The sequence below is a fragment of the Vollenhovia emeryi genome, unplaced genomic scaffold (genome assembly GCF_000949405.1).
Source record: "Vollenhovia emeryi isolate VEMERY1.0 unplaced genomic scaffold, V.emery_V1.0 DF939174.1, whole genome shotgun sequence".
Classification (NCBI taxonomy): domain Eukaryota; kingdom Metazoa; phylum Arthropoda; class Insecta; order Hymenoptera; family Formicidae; genus Vollenhovia; species Vollenhovia emeryi.
This window is the reverse complement of record NW_011967192.1, coordinates 845,637-861,737: the sequence shown is the minus strand read 5'-3', so window position 1 is coordinate 861,737 and position 16,101 is coordinate 845,637. Positions and strand designations below refer to the sequence as shown.

General features: G+C 44.0%; 1 long non-coding RNA gene across 1 annotated transcript in view; it reads left to right on the top strand.

Annotated features, from left to right (window-relative positions):
• Positions 1–16,101, top strand: part of LOC105563581 — a 76,641-nt gene that overhangs the window by 53,652 nt on the left and 6,888 nt on the right. Inside the window, exon 4 of the long non-coding RNA XR_001009050.1 lies at positions 6,241–6,352. This is a non-coding gene — a long non-coding RNA (uncharacterized LOC105563581). The remainder of the gene's footprint in view (positions 1–6,240; positions 6,353–16,101) is intronic.

The following is a 16,101-nucleotide window of genomic DNA, read 5'->3' as shown; positions in this document are numbered from 1 at the left end:
TTACCAGAATATCCTCCCCACGTCGCGTGCCTATATCCTCCTCCATTCTATCCTATGTTTCTGCAACGCAACTCGCATACGGTGGATACGTACACGTATTTCTTTGAGTGCCGCTTCCGTCTACGATATGACGTGAACTGGCGTCGTATACCAATAACGTGTCTACAGTGAATAAATCTCACCGTGTGTATGTGTGTGTGTAAATTCGGCCAAATTAAAAAAAACGACATACACTGCCGGAAATAGTTGAAAGGATATTCATCAAATAGTAACCCATTATTTCAAGATGCTTCGTTGGAAGAAATATTGTAAGCCTTCTCATTTGCAAATGGCACTAATGATAATTCAAATAAATCGATTACATACCTAATACCGGTATAATAATACGATCAAAATGTCGAATATTTCCCTTCGAGCATCGGTTTCACATGTCTGTCTACAATACGACGTGTTTCATCGAATTGGCGCCATATACCAATACACGATAACGTGTCTACAGTACATAAATTGTTGCACGCGAAGTAGCCATTATCATCGTGAACTTAGATCAGACATGAAGCGTCGAAAGAAACGTGATAAAATATTTTCAGGGAAGAATGGAAAAGGTTACATGCTGTAAAATCGTTGAGCGTTTTAGATACGTCGAGCGCAAAACGTGTTGATATTGTTGCATATATTTATACAGAGAGGACTTGAGGCGAACTTGAAAATTTTTTAAACATTTCTTATTTTTTGTAGTACCGTTTTTTTAAGGAAAAAAGAAACAACGTAAATTTTTATCGCTGTCGCTCGTTAAGAGAACATTATTTCAAGCGAATACGCGTCGAAAGCTGTGCTGGAAAATTTTTTCAAAGGCATCAAGATTTTTTTGTTTCCACGTGTACATTTACACGTCTCTATTACGGCTTATCTTTGGAATTAACTTAACCGCAGCAGCATGCTGTGTGTACTGTTGCGAAGCATCGTATCGTTTTACCGAGTAGTACGTGTCGCACTCGGGACCAACGTTATACACTCATGCTTCTCGAATTATAAGGGTTGAGTAAAAACGAAGCCGGGCGTTGTAGAAGCGCGGATCCGAAGGGACGGCGCGTGCGATCGTGTGGAAAGTTAGCCTGCAATTACTTGGCGCACGGGAAAAGATTCGGCCAATCCGGCGATTTCGCGATTAATTTCGCCCCCCCCTTCTCCCCCCCCCCCCTTGGAAATTACTCTGATGATGTGCTTCGTAACTTAGACTTATGAAGCATCTTTTCTTCATGCTGCTACTTAACAATGTGCAAGTATAATGAGAGCCGTTATTAAGCTGGCTTGTAATATTTTCTACATATTTAATAAGCAATTTTATTATGCAGCGTACTGTAAAAGCATTTATAAAACGGCTTATCGGCGATAAGATATCTTATCCAAAGTAGACTAATAATTATGTTTATATCCAGCGTACAGTCTCCGCGAAGGGGGCTCGATTAAAGATTTGTCTCTTCTCTCTTTTTTTTCCCCCTCTAAAATTCTTAGAAATAAAATTCACAGGCATCGCTTGCATTCTTCCTTCCTTCAAACACTGACTATCAGCTAACAACACAACGGCGTGCTCGAACAACAAATAACAGGTTAGCCATCGTGATATGAAATATGATTACTCCGGTTCGGCGTACGGATCGCATTGGTCAGCCGCGTTGGAGTTTTCAGCATGTCGGTTTGTCAGGGCGTGCCGGTGTCCATGGATGGATCGGTAACACGTTCAGAATTTTCAACCGTGTCGCGCATCCAGCGACAGACAGAAACAGAGGGAGGAAGAGAGAGAGAGAGAGGGGGGGGGGAGCGGGAGGAAAAGGGAAAGAGAGAGTGAGAGAGAGAAAAAGGCAGGCAGAGGAAGGCAGAGAAAGAGGGCGCACGTGAGAGGGTGCGAGATGAAGAGGAAGAGAGAGAGAGAGAGAGAGGGGGATGGAGAGACAGAGAGGGAGGGGAGGGAGGGAGAGAGAGAGAGACAGAGGGAGAGTAGAGAAGTGATACGAGCAGGCATCGTGCGCACAGCACACGGAGTGTACACACAGCACGAACTTGTTCGGGTTGGGATAGAATAGGATAGGTGGGGCCGTTATTAATCTGGTGTCGAGTTGAGCACAAAGTTATATAGGAGCTCAGGAAATGAAACACGAGAAACCTCCCTCTCCGCCTCCCGCGGCCTTTCTCCTCTGCCCCCTCCGTCCATGTCCACCTACTTCACCTACCTCTCCTATCTCCTCCTCTTTCCAACACTATCCGAGGAGAGTCGCCGCGTCCCCCTTTCTGTCCCTGCAGTCCCTACGTCCAACTTTGAATGTATTACCGGACCGCCACTAACCCTCTCCATCCCTTCCAGTCTCCGGTCAGATGGAGATATAACGATCACCGGCACATGAGCCATGGGCCCGCGGAGACATGCATATTTATGTCGCCTGCCTGTATTCTAAGGCCGCCGGTGACACTCGGCTTGTCCTTCCTGAACTCTTCCGCCGCGCGCAAACAATGGTAGTTGTACAACTGTCGCGGTCAATGTGCTCGGAAGAGATCCAAAAGCAGTTGCCTCGGGCCAAGGATTAATGTTCGATGCGTTATTAGCTGTTGTAACCGCGCCGAGAGTGCCTTTCGCAAACAAATTTTTCTTATCGAGACTACAATGTGGCGCACACGTACGCGGGGAAGCTATTTTAAAACGATGACGGAATAACGATCCAACGATCAGTACACGGAAGCAAGTGGTTCATCACTCTTCATTAATTCACTACTTTGCCCCTAATTGCGGATAATAAAAGATTAACAGAGAGATCGCCGAAGCAAAAAGTCATGAAATATGAATGCGTGGGTTGTCACCCGGCTTTCAGGAGTTCTTTTGATAGCCGACTACGCGCAGGGTAGAGCAATGAAATTAATCGGTTTTACACCGGCGTGGCGAGGGGGTTGGACTTGGAAATGTTGTTGGCAGCCAGGGACCACGGCCGCGGGCGGAGAAAAAGCGTGAGGGGTGTCCATGATTAAAATCGCATCAGACCGTCCTTGATGCACGAAATGCCCGCGTTACCGCGTCGCCGTGCCTCTTGAGTAGCCGGCGCGATCGGTGTACGTGTCCGTCTACGTGTGTACCGCCGCCACCACCAAGTACGTGAGCGTTATCTCCCATGCTTTCGTCCTCCCTGTTCGCCTTATTTCCAGTCGACTCCGTGCCAGCCGTCACAAAAACACGAAGCTTCGTTTGCCGCTGATGGGCTTATAATTGCGGAAACGGTGCTTGCTATGGCCGCCACGGTGGTGGCATGAGCGACTTGCATGCCGTCTATTTTGTCTCCCAGACTGGATTGTCATCTCCTCTTTTTATGGACACGTGTAATGCCAGCGAGACCGACGAAGCGCCTAATAATCGGTAAAGACTTTGCCCATTTCGAGTAATTCTCGCGCTTCCGAGGAAAGCGCTTTTTAATGTCTGAACAATCGTCGGAAATTTAATGCATGGGGGTTAGTCGAGCAGCGATCGTGACTCCAGCAGCAGTCGATCGCGCTTTTTCCCCAGGGGTGGCAAGAAAGGCGAAGGCGGGAGTGAAAGGCGCGTGTTCGGAGATCGAAAGAAGGAGAACGGGAAAGGAACAGAGTGAAGACAAATGCGAGGGCCATCAGAGCACCAAGCCATTTCTGCCTCATTGTGGACTCCATTTGCGACTCTTAGATTGTCGGTGAAATATCTCGCCGCGGTGATGGAAAAATCGCTAACGTAGGGAACTGGCAAAATAAAACTAGCGGCATTTCTCACGAGTAGGGACGGACTTCGAGTGCCTGCTATCCGGCACGGTAAGGAGAGTATCGTTGCAAAAACCGGAAAACGATAGAGTAGCTCGGGATACAACTTAACCGAGGGAAGTCCGCATCAAACTTTAGAGCTGTTGATAACTTCATGTATATTTGCTTTGTATGTACATACGGGATCTTCTGCTACTGCCTGTGTCTTGTTTCTCATTTTGCGAACGCAGCTTCTTTTTTACCTTAACTAATCTCGCATATCTATATTTTATGTATTATTAATTTCATAATTATTAACAAAGTTGTATACGAGAAACGATGTTTCTTCATCGAAATATCACGATTTACTCTCATACAATTTTAGACGAGAATTCGTATTGCCATTAGATCAGTATATATACAAATTATAGGCGATATTTTGCTTTAAAACGCGCGTTGTAAAGTTTCGAATACGAGAAAGAAGCTGAAGAAAGTACCGGTAATAGATGACAATGTAGAAAGAAGCAAGCGGCATCTCTACTAGCACGATATAAAGAGACTTTTTTCACTTGGTGATGGATCGCTCGTGGCCGAACTGGTGTAACAGAAAGAAGAGAGGAAGAAATCACGAGCGAACGAAGGTTCCCTATGGGGATGTGGTAGCGTCATTAGGCTGGTCCGAGCGAGCTAATGCACCATCCGTCGGATTTCGCCGGAGGCCTTTGGAAAAACCGAGTGAGGTCAGCATGTAAGTCCAGCATGAAGAACGATGAGAGCGCGTAAATGGCGCTCTGGTAAAAGTTGCCAGACTTAGAGATTCCTATGATTGCTCCATATTGAAAGAAATCATTAATTTCGGCACGTAAACTTAAAAATCAAAGAAACACGTCGCTGCGCATGAATGAAACAACAATATCAAGTGCTTAAATTTATAGATAAAGAGAACTTTGCACGTGCGATGCTTCCAACTTCGGGTAATCTATCCCTATTTTCCATATACCTCTTGCGCATAGAAAAATATTAAATCCATAACAGGACTCGGGGGGGGGGGGGGGGACAATGACATTTCTCCCACGATACGAGCGCGGTGTAGCGAGATTTCAACGCGTGGATGCTACGTTTTCTTTCGATAATAAAAAGACAAACAGAACCACGCGCTATTCGCGAAGAAGAAGAAGACAGCGAGAGAATGGAAAAGAAAGAAGGAAAACGCTGGTCGGGGTTGCGTAGGGGGTTAAATGCCGAAGGGATACGAGAAGGAAAGTGTAATCCCAAACGATCAGCGTGCGGCAGATTCGGCCTTAATGAGCTCCCGCAATGATAAATGATACCGTGGGCCGCGCCTCTCTCTCTTACCGCGTTTATCCACCAGTCAGAATAGGGTGTATCCATGTACGGGGTACAGGTCGGCGTACTACACGGTTCCTCTGCGCCTGTACCAACGTACGACGGCATCCATCCTACTAGCGAGGAGCTCCCCGATCTCTCGTTCTCGTTCCACCGCGCCGCGTGAAGCCTTCATCTCCGCCTACGATTCCTCAAACTCGGCCCCGGGATTGACCACGGAGGAATTCAAAATGGCAACTTTAGGCTCGGTCGGAGCTATCTCGTGTGAGTGACACCTATCCATCCCTCGCTCCTGGACGTTTCAATCGAGCGCCCTTCGGGCATCTCAGCCGATGTATCTCCGCAGAAATGACGTTTAAATAATAACTTATACGCTCATCGAGAAAATATGTTCTCTACGAATTTGAGGCTTACTTTATTCTTACGAAATGTACCTTTAAACGACAAAAATTCTATAATTGTTAAATAACTATTGCATCTCATTTTGTAGCATTTAAAAAAATAATTTTTTATCAAGGGTTGGTATTAAAAATTTCGTATTACTTAAAACATTTTTTATGCTTTGTGGGGATGTGAAATTAAATGGCCAATAAAAGCGAATACTTTTTCATACAAAGGATATTATTACGTTTACGCGAGCGTGTCATTTCTTGAACGCTATTCATCATGCAACGCTCATCTTTTTCCCAAAGGTCGAAGCGCTTGTAGCTATTAATAGTCCACTTCCAAACTGACAACCAGTGATCCATTTTCAAGACATTTCAATTTTCAGGTGGGTCTTCGGTCACTCAAGAGACAAAGATAGGGATCGATTGTATTCACTCTTAAAATTACTCACTTTGAGGTTCACAAATTCCCGAAGGCTCTCGTCAAAATGACTTACAAGCTGACGAAAGTCAGCCGCTGAGTAATTTTTTTCCTACCTCTTCGAAATTCTTTGAAACCTTACATTAAAACGAAGCGGACAGTTTTCGTTATTAGATTATGTATCAGTTTAATTTTATGCTTCATTTGCTTGAAAATATAATTAATAGATTTATGACAAACCGCGAGTTTTGTGTTTGTTTTAAGACGCATTAATTGCCCATTAGAATCTTGCTATACTATTTAGATCGTCGTTATAACGCTCTTCTTATTTCGCAGACAGCAGTCTGTGGATCAACCTGGCGCAGCTGCCGTCGACGACTAGCTGACAGGTGATTTCGTCTCGGTGAAAGAAGGTGATTGCCTCATTACAGCAACTAACTATAAGCAGGTAATAATCTCACAACTTTGTTCTTTTCTTTTACTGCTCGTGCAATAATTATATACAAGCAGTAAAGTAAGTGAGTTGTCAAGTATATAAAACTGGAACGCTCGTTGAAGGCTGAAATTTCTTTATCGAGGAAGAAAATCTTCCGTCGATTATAGCTTCTCACAATTTATGCTCTCATTATTTATGCAGTCTTATTATGTCCCGACGTCTTATTGTTATTACTATTATTGCATTAACATCCTGTCCAATTAACGACCATTCATTGCTACCGGCGCTAACGTCTAATCTCACCGCAGAATGTAACAATTTGACTTATTTAGCGATAATTAATCCTCGGACCGCGGTGTGCGCGGATATGTTGCATCCGGAGTTTATCTCCGCTCGTATTTAAAAAAATTAACGGATTAAAAAATGGCAAGTGTCACGGCAAACGGAATGCCGATACGCGACGTCACGGTGACGATTCCTAGCACTTGCCATCGCTACGGTGGAAAAGGCGAGCGCAATTTCCGGTGCATCACCTTCCACCGCAACAACGTACAAAGAGCGAGGAATCTTTTCGTTCCTGTGAATGCCGTGCATTAATCAAGCGCCGCGGGCGCCTGACGTCTTAATCTGCTTAATCCTCGGTGGCCTACGCAACATCCTGCACGCCCACGATTCTATGTACGTACTAAACGCCAGGTACGTCCACGATCGCGGCCTTTGTCAGGACGTAAGGTTCTTGTCGTGAGATCGGTTGTAACAACGTGCGCAGTAACGGGACTGCGCGGTGCATACGAAGTTGCATGGCAGATGAGTAATCGGCGCGATATCGATATTCGCGTGGAATGAAACGACCGAGCGTACGCGAGAGGAGAGTATTCATTGCTGGATGAAGAGGAACAGTTATCCCGCGCGGATTCGAGAAATGATTAAAAATATATACGTGCGAGCGCACTTTCTCGGCTTCGCGGTAATGAGCCTGACTGTCGCTCCGCGTCCGTGCGATTAATATTTTAAGTAAAAATTCAGTTTGACTAGACGTTGTGTATTAATGTCTAAAGATACGTTGGACGAAAACTGATTGCGAGACTCGAAATGTCGTTTATAAAGGGTTGCTTCCAACGTGGCCGAGTAAATCCTACTAAATGGATACCTCTACTTCACGTATGGAATTGTGGCGAATTAACGAGCATGAATACGGGTTCTTAATTAAAGGATTCTTCTTTAAGAGAATCGTCTCTGTAATGAAGATAATTCAATGATCGAGTGAATAAAACAGAAAAGAGAGAAGGCCGCGAAAGATCGAACGGGGCCTAATCTTACACACGACCGACATCGTTTCGTGGGTGTCGTGCTTTCACTTGAAGGCAGTTTGACTGCAGGAGGCGATTGGTTCTCGCAGGGCTCCTCCCAGAAGCCATTAGGAGCCGAAACGGAGAAACAGCATTAATTTTAAAACCAATCCTGGAAGAGAAATCGGGCATTGGCCGCCATTCGTGCGAGTCCACGATGAGGAGAAAATCTTCCAAAAAAAGTGCTGCCTTAATTGCTCGATCGTTTTATCTCTCACCTTTCGGAAACAAGCGATTCACCTCGGATAAGTAATTAGATCGACTCTAATTTTTGAAATTACATCGCTCGCGTCGCTTGAATATACGCAGGTATAAAAAGAATGTTTTTCCGAAAAAATTTATTCCCATCCTCCCACTATACTATAACCGGTAATAAGATCAAATAACGTTAAATGTCTCTACAGAGGTTACACGAGTAATTATGTGGAATCGTGCATTTCAATCGTCGCGTATAAATTTTTCTCTTTGAAAATGGAGTCTCTCTTTTATCGTGTTACACATAATCTCTTTTATTGTTATGCATATACAGGAAAATATAGCAACGTAAAGGTGTTTTATCGATTTCATCGATTTGTTGGCACCTGTGTGCTCGGCTAGTTACCACTTTAATAACCGGTAAGGCCGAATCGTGAAATATTTAAGGAGCAACGGAGAAAATCGATGTTAGAAAGAAAGGGAAGCGTATAGTCGAGTACAAGAGAGATGAGGAGGGATAAGGAACAGAGACGTGGAATAAGAAGAGAGTAAGGTTTAGGTAGCTACTCTCGGGTTGAAACGGAGGGAGCCGCCTTGTGTTTGTGCTCTCGCCGGGGAGCACAAAGAGAAATGGCGAGGTATTTATCAGTGCTCACCCCCTCTATACCCTTTTGTCCCCTTTTCCATCGGCCCTCCGTTTCTCTCTACCGATCTTGCCATCCTCGTCCGTCTCTCCTACTATTACCTTGCCTCCATTCTATATCCAAATCCATTCGCTCGGCTGCCAAACCCCTCTTTCCTCTCTTCCGTAAGCTCTCTGATGCCCTTTCGCGCACCACATATATGAGTACTCCATCTTCTCCTACAGAGGACTTTGACAGCTGTCTAATTCACGTTTCACATACGGTTACCTGGGTACGCGGATTTCCTCGTGTGTTTCCCACCCGCGGGCGGCTCTCAGACATTTCGATCTACCGCACAAGGAGGGTTACAAACTTGTTTTTAAAACAAAAACTTTTCAACACATTTTGATTGGATCTTACTACTGCGGCAGAGAAATTTTACGATATGCATGGCGCACCTATTTCAGATGTCGCGTAGGGGCAACGAATTTATATTTGAAGCAGCTATTTTAATTTGTCCATCCATCTGCTTTACATTTCCCTCTCCTTCATTGGAAGAAATCCAAGATGTTCGTACTTTTGAAACGCGCAAGGCTCGCGACGAGTAATTACAATTTGCTTGCGATCGCATTAAAGTTTAATTGAAAAGAAAGCCAATATTATTAATGATTGTCAATGAAAGCGATCGTAGATCACCGTCAGTTACAATCTCTCTCGCTGGAAAAGGTATTTCAGTAGCCAGGCATCTTCATGGGTGACCCCCAAGATGAATACAGTCGCCCAAATCCATGGGGCGAGTCCAAGTAGTATCCAATCAAAACGACGTGGGTAATATACCGTGAAATCTATATTTGCTCTAGAAGAAATAGGGCACTTTCAAATACCTGGCGAAGGTAAAAAATGCCCCCTGACTGTAGATTACATTCTGTTACCCGACGTCGACAATTTTGATTCGTCACAAGTTAACAAATAAAAGATGGAACAATGGGAGAGAAGAAAAGGCGGTATTTTTAAATCCCCCTTTTTAAAGGGCGGTTCGCTAAATCGACTTTGCCGTTCTACTGTAATTTCTTATCCTTCCCGCATTGAAAGCTCCCAGCTTTCTTATGGCGTTCGCCACCCCACTTCACTCGAAATTCTCTTCGACCCCTGGTCCGACCCCAGCCAACGAGAGGTCTTATCGGTTTCGATTATTGTTTGTTATCAGCATTTAAACATTTATGGTTCTCGGGCTTTGTTGCAAATGTCCCGGAATAAATGGTGAACCATAGAGCCTTAGAAAGCACGAGATACTGTCTGCACGCTCAAAGCGCCACAATTATTTTATACCGCCTTATAGAATAACTATTTGACAACGTGTGCGCGTGAGTTATCTTTCAATATAAAACGATTTAGTTTACGCGCGCAAGATGAATGGATTTAAGTACGTGATAAATAGAATGTCTACTGAATAATCTGAAAAAATGATTAAACATTATTAAAAAGTACCGTACGGTCAATCTTACCGCCGCAAAAATCCAAACAGAATCATAAAATCGCGTGTTTGCATGGCGCTTATTTGCAACGACATTAGCGGGGCCATGCGCGAGTCAAAACATTACACAAAGTTTTTGGGAAGAGGTGGAGAAGACTAATAATCTCGAAATAATGTAAGCATAATAAATGGCCGGGCATTAGCGAAGCGCTCGGCAGCCGGCTCATATTTTCGGTGGCGCTGGGTTTGACGTAACATTACTCCAAAGTGCGTTACATATTACTACCATATATATGTATTTGTATTTTCGCCCGTGTGAGCCACGCAACATATTCTTCCAACAAGTCGCACTAACATGATATTACATTTTGTTTCCCGTTTTCTTCAGTGACTCCCACTGACAAATACTTTCCAATCAGAAATTGGAGATAAACGTTAAAGATAAACGTCCCTGTGGTTCTTGCGGTAAGTGACGCGCGTACACGTACACTCAACTCGATTATATAAAAATAGCTTCCAGTGATGGAACCATCAAGAATAAATCCTTAAACAAATAAAATTCATAAGGCTCCGATGTGAAATCACAGATACCAAGTAATAGAGGATAATAGAGCCAAGACGGATGCTGGTGTCTAAATGATTTTAATGTTTAAATGTATCATATCATTGTGCATTGTAAATCCTTAATTTTTAGTTTACGAACAAGTTAAATTTATAAGAAACGAGAAGCCTGTTAGATACAAGGCAAGATGTAGATTGCCTAACAATTTTTTATATGTGAGTTTTTATACCGTTTTTCCACCTGTACTTTCTTTTCTGACATATATCACAGTTTTCGTATCGGTGGAATTATTGTCGTCGGCAAATTCACGTATCTAAGTCGATGAACTAATCTAATTATTAAAAATGCAATAAGATAAATTTAATTAGTCTGTTTGAGATAAGGACATACTGAGTAACTATTTATCTTTCCACGTATTTAAAAATATATTTAGCGCAAGCTGCATTAATATAGTGGCATCGAGTTAATCATTGCCTACCATACTTGCGCCTTTCAATGCAGCTTTTTGCGATGCATCCGTCACATACGGTTACCTTTATAAAATTTACTTAATTGTCCATAATTAATGTGCCTGTAATCAGTTAATAATTATGCACTCTTAACGAATTATACAAGCAGGAAATTATTTCTAGGTGCGCAAGTAATTATGCTAGGAATTTCTACGCCTTAATTGATTCGCGGAACTGCAGGAGCGCTCAGGGTTTATATACCATATCGCGGAATCAAGCACTAAAAATTATTGCTTGGATTGATTACTTCCGGGTTGTTACGAAACACAGATTTTCCCTGCTGCGTCCCCCCATTCTCTCTTCCCCATATTGCAATCTTTTCAAAGGAAGTGCGCAAAAGGAGCCGTTCAATTCAAAAATTTTCCCATAAATTTTCCACTACATAATCCTTTTTACGTGATTTTGATGGTATTAGAGGAAAGTCTTCTATTATGGGATAGGTTTTCAACACCCAAATTCAACAACTCTTCTTTCGCAACGATTACCACAGTCTAACGATAAATTTTCCACTAAACAGATTTCGCTCCAAGGGCAATCAATTCGTGGTGGAATGAACTGATGATGCCTATTAATTTAATAGAAAGCTATCCCATATTAGGATCCTATCTCATAATAAGGACTTTCCTCTACTAATGCAAAATTATAATTTTACCGATAAAACTGATGAATAATTAGACTTTGATATAATAAAAATGAAAATTTGCTGCGTCATTCGATAAAAATTTTAATTCCGGCGTTTCATATAAAAAGACTCATACGCTGGATGTTGGAAGAAACAGAAGAGGGTGAGAAAAAGTAAAAAGGATAAGGCTTTCTCGTGAAGTCGCGTTTGCATTACGCACGCGACTTGTTCGGCACGGTCGGAACGGAGGGCAGCCGAAGGAAAATAAGGATGAGGAGGAAGGTGGAAGAGGAAGGGAAGGCAACGGGGCACGCAGTCAACGACTACAGAGACTATCCGAGGTGCCGGTTGACAGCAACAAATGCCTCGGTGCAGGCAAGACGGGGAGCTCGCGCCCGGGACGCCGGTTGCAGGACCGGCTTGAGATATTACCAGGCAGATGCGGTCGCGCGCTGATCAAAGAAACGCTCCTCACTGAGAGAGATTAAATGGATGCTGGTGCGCGCCGGCAACCACCGCACTGTGGCTACAAATAATAAGTCGGAGAAGAAGAAGGAGGCTGCGCACCGCTCGCGCGCGCGCGCGCGCGGCTCAGCTCGGTCGAGCCCTAACTCGGACTTGATGCATTCCCATCTTGCGGAGCGTTGCTCCTGTTGCCGGCACCGGCTACAGTAACTCTCACCCACGTCACGTCATAACATCATTACGCTCGCGATTGGTCATGAACGAATGATTCCCGCATTATTCCAGCGTCGCGCGACATGCTACGAGACAAGCCAATACATCTCGCCCGAGACGCCGGATTTCAAAGGCACGTGTAAGTCGCGAGTTCTTACATATTCTCGCGATACCTCATCTCCGGGAAGGAGCTTAAGGTTACCCCGCGGTATATAAAGCGAATGCTTGTTTCTAGCCTAGTGCAACGTGTAATCATTTTTCACGTTAAAGACTTCGATTTGATACGAGCTCGTTATTAACGTTTGTTACACGTTGCTGATGTATCTTCGATTTCCGAAACGGGATCTTTGAGATGCGAGCCCGATCGATTTGGAAAAAACACGCGCGGGCATTATTATCCAGCGGCGTTGCCGATCGAAATTGAAACGCGGAGAATACGATACTGGAGAATATCTCCGAGGCTATATTCTCCCGCTTAAAATTCAATTAATTTGGCGGCGATGATTATCTAGTAGAATAATGAGAGTGCATCTCAACAAGTGTTATCACCGTTGGATCTCCCTGGCATCCCCCTTATTTAAGAGATAACGATGGCTGTTCGCTACAGTCACTCTCCTTGAATGGTGTTGTCATTCGTCGCTTACTCCCTACCGTTGTCTGAGTTTCTAGAGGGTCTCTAGATGCCAAGTAAACTAGCCAATGAGAGACCCTCGTGGCACTTCTCGCTTTCTTCCTCCTACACCGCTATTTCTCGTACGCCACGCTACATCTCTTTCTCTCCCTCTCCCTCTCTTTCGTACCACGTGCTGGATTTCTCGCGCTGAGATATGACTGCCACATTATCACCTGATTATGTTATCACTTTGCATCGCCCGTTCTTTTACCGCACCGGCTGAGGGTACCGTCCATCACGGCCGTAAGGATCTGCCGCTTGTAAACGCAGATCGGAACACGGTTTTTAATATCCGAAGAATATTAATTACGCCACGCTTGATTCTCTCGCCAACCCATTCCATTTCGCATCCGCTGATTTATAATAATAACCCCATTATCGCGACGCACGTCTGATAAAACAATAGAACTTAATCGAATGAAATCGCCGTAACCGCAGGACGACGAGGAAATTTCTCACCGCTATAATATTATTCCGTCGATCTTCCGCTTTATTCGCCATTATTAAAATTCGTGAAATTTAACACTTTGAACGCGACGAATATCCCGGAGGTTAACGCGGAATAAGCATAGGCGGTAACTGGATCCGGTATAGTGTCGGGCAGACAGTTCAGGCGGGCATGGTACCGCTGCGGGACCATCAGGTCGCCCACAGCTCATCGCCGAGCGATCACATCTCATCGCCTCGCACCATCGCGGACTATTACAAACAGAGCTCCCTTTTGCACCTCGCCCTCTCGCTCCGCCGTACCCAATTCCGCCGTGCCCTCTTTCTCCGTCGCACTCCGACTTGTTCGGGTCCGTGTTTCAACCCCATCGCGATTCCACCTCCGGTCCGACGTATCACTGGCGCTCTATCAACATATCCGACCGCTTAGCACCTACTTCCCAGGAGTGCGATACCGCTCGTAACTCATTTGAATTACACATTTCCCTCAGTCCTGCGAAATAATACGTACGAGGATCCGCATCAGCCGCGAGAATGCAAATGGTATCAGCCCGCGCGAACTGAACTGAGCGCTCTCTCGTCCCACTTGTAATCACCGATCGTGAATCCGCGCAATTTTAACCGGGCCCAGGCGAGCGCGGCGATACCGCACGTTTGGATTTGATCCGACTTCGCGGAAGAGTCGCGCGCGACATGGCGAAGCTGTCATCAAGTTGTAATTGAATCGACCTACAATATTTTATATCGATTCGTCGGAAATTAACGCAAGCTAATATGCCTTTATATTCTACTTCTGATCAAGATTTTGCTGAGGTAAAGGAAAATTTATCATTGTCGCGAAACACACCAATTATTTAAAATTTTAACGTAGTCAACGTGTATTTAACTGTTTCACCAAAAGCTGCCTGTATAGTGGCAAGTGTGATCACTTTTCTACCAAGAAATTCATGCAATTAGAAATATTCACTTTGTACAGCGACGTAGAATTTCCAAGAAAATTACGCATTCGGCTGACATGTTCCGCATAGTAGAAGGAGTATTGATCATTAATGTAGCAAGTGGAAGCTGGCACATTAGAGATTCTAAGAATCTACGGGGAAACTTTGCACTCCCAGGAGTATTGGTAACGTCGCTCGATCAAGAAACAGAACCGCGAAGGATATGTGAAAAGTGGTTTCTCGAGATTCCGCTGTCTACGGCTCCCTGGCGCCTCACTTTGCTAATCGTGGCCCATTAAAACGCCCTTTCTTCCGCTCCTGAAACCATGAGTTTACCGCGCCGCCGCGCTTCCCCGCAAATTTTCTCGCCTTAATCTTGGCTGTAATGTCCTAACTTTCTAAACCTCAAAGACCAAGCGAACTTTCCCGGTTCGCAATAATGGGAGAATCGGACAAGAAAGGTGCTCTCATTTCTTGCAATAGTTCACGGTTATTGGTTCCTCGCTGTATATCTAATCGTTCGGTAATCCTCTTTCAGAATCTTAACTATCGAAATCTGAGCAAGATAGCAATATCGACCTCGCAAATATACGGCGATTCAAATAAGCCTCGCTTCGCTGTAATGTCGGTAATGCCGTCAAATATTGATAGTAAGATAGTAGTAAGTCTTTTTTATTATTAGGCTACACCCTCCCTTTGGTAATACAAGCCAAGTAATTGCTAGAAAATTACTGTACATTAGTAATTTCTAATGAATGAATTATTCAACTTTAGTAATTATTCAGTGCTTCCTTCATTTCCCAGTACGTACATTTCAGTAAGGGTCAATCCAATCGAAAATCATTTTTTTCTAACTATTTGTGTTCATTCTTTCTGGTTTACTAGATCCCAATTACAATCGGCAACACAATACAATCGAATAACACCTGAATTACCATAAAAATTTTGTTGCTAAGACGTTGATCCGAGTCTCTCTGAGAATATATTGAAAAACTTGGATCGTTACGAGGATTATTATACATAAAACTATCGGCGCAGAGTTTCTTCCTTAATTCCAAAGTTTCACATCCAAGAATTTCGGCCATCATCGAGCGGCGTTAAGCCGCATAATTCGATGAAATAAAGCGAGATCGGCAACGGGAGAAGCTTACTCGCAACGAGGACCAATTTCCGACGGCAAGAATTTCCCTAATTATTATTGACCATTAAAGCGATGAGCGTTATTATTTTAACGTCCGTGTCTGCCGACCGGCCCCGGCTAATTTGCCTCCGTGAAATCGATTGTGCCGCGTGCGTTTGCACGTTCATAAATAATCAGAGCGTGCTTATGGGATGAAAGATCGGGCAGCTACGCTAGCCTCAGACATTATAATAAATTCGCTCTTTCGCGGCTCTCTAACGAATATTAATTAAATGGACGTCAACTATATCGATTATACCGAGCGAAATTCTTGAAAATATTTTCTCGATCCTCCCCTCGAATAAGGCAGCGGGATTCCCCGTATCACACAATCATCCCACGCGATCTACTGATGAAAAGTAAAGCATCCCTTAAAGCCCGTATCAGACTACGGGTTGAGATTGGGATTAGACACTGCAATTTGACCAATCACGGTAAAGTTTATTAGTCGCAAGTTTAGTAGCTTTTACTCTAATTGATTAAATTTCAATCTAATCTCAATCTCAATCCG